We start from the raw sequence: 1,768 nt of genomic DNA on the forward strand, positions 1-1,768 counted from the left end.
AAATCCAACAGTCTTTAGAAATGGTCATTCCAAGATTATATACAGTGTAATTTAATCAAGGGTTTTATTTAAAGTTTCTTTAATTATTGCGATTCTGTGTGTGTGTGTATGTGTGTGTGTGTGTGTGTGTGTGTGTGTGTGTGTGTTTGTGTGTGTGTGTGTGTGTGTGTGTATACTTGCGTCTAAGGGAGCCTGTCTCTGTTATATATGCACACACACACATATACATATATATGAATATATGTATATATAGAAGGTTGGAAAGGAACACACGAGTTGAAATATATAAGGAAAAATAAGACAAGGTAGAAAATGCTATATTAATTTTATCATTTTCTACCTTGTCTTATTTTCCTTCTATCTATCTATCTATCTATCTATCTATCTATATTATATATATATCTATATCTATATATATATATATATATATCCGGATGCTTGTATGCGTTTGCCGTCGTTTTCCATATACTAAATTCATTCATTGGCCGGCTCCGAGGTCATAGCAGAAAATACATGCCAAAGGCACTGAACTCATGTCTGCGTGGTAGCAGAAAAAAACTTCATAACCACACAGCCATGCCTGAAAACAAATTCAGATAATCATATTCTTTAACAGTAATGGTTTTCTCAATGTATAGTTAAGTCTAGGTAAGTTTTTAAAGCTGTCAGCATTGTGTATGTTAACACCAATTTTACTAAAATTTTTCGAACGATTCGTGTATATAATTAAGCTAATGCCAGTGTTGTGGAAACCATTAAAAAAAAAAATTCCTGAAGCATCGTATTGCATTTATAAGCATATGCAACTAGTCATAGATTCCCTTCTTAAAGATAGCTAATTAGTATTTAGTAAAAGTTCTATTTTCTTAATTAGGTAAAATTTTGATGAAATGGAAATTATATATAATACAGGTATAAGAAACATGGAGAATAAGCGTTGTGTCTATGAATATGCACATACGTAATGTGTGAATATATATATATATATATATATGTATATATATATATATATATATATATATATATATATATATATATGTTTGTACATATATATATATGCATATAAATATATATATGTATGCACACACACACACACAGATATATATTCACACATATATGTATATGTGTGTGAGTGTGAATATATAACAGAGACAGGCTCACTTAGACACAAGTACACACACACACACACACGGCCGCACACACACAGAGATAAACATACACACGCATACACACGGAGGATAGCAAGTACATACACACGAAAAGGTACATGTGCATATGTCTTTGTATGTAATTAAAGAAACAGAACTTAATACATAGTTCGTTAGCTGCAAATTAAAATTTTTTTTTTCTTGCTGCAGATGTATAATTATGACTTATTTGAAAAAGTGCATTCTTACACACATACACAAGCACACGAACTCACTCACACACGCAAACACACACACCACACCACACAAGCGCGCGCACACACACACATATATATATAAATACGCATTCATATATGTTTATATAATACATATATAGATAGGCAGAGACATCCAAATAAATATTTAAACAGTTATATATAACTGTATATATGTACATGCATATTATATATATATGTATATATATATATATGCATATATATATTTATCTATATACATATACATTCACATATATAGATTGATAGACATTGATGTATATATAGGGATATATATATCTATATAGATATATATATAATATAGATAGATAGATAGATAGATAGATAGATAGACAGATAGACAGACAG

Source organism: Octopus bimaculoides, chromosome 24, assembly GCF_001194135.2.
Source record: "Octopus bimaculoides isolate UCB-OBI-ISO-001 chromosome 24, ASM119413v2, whole genome shotgun sequence".
In the NCBI taxonomy this organism is placed as follows: Eukaryota; Metazoa; Mollusca; class Cephalopoda; order Octopoda; family Octopodidae; genus Octopus; species Octopus bimaculoides.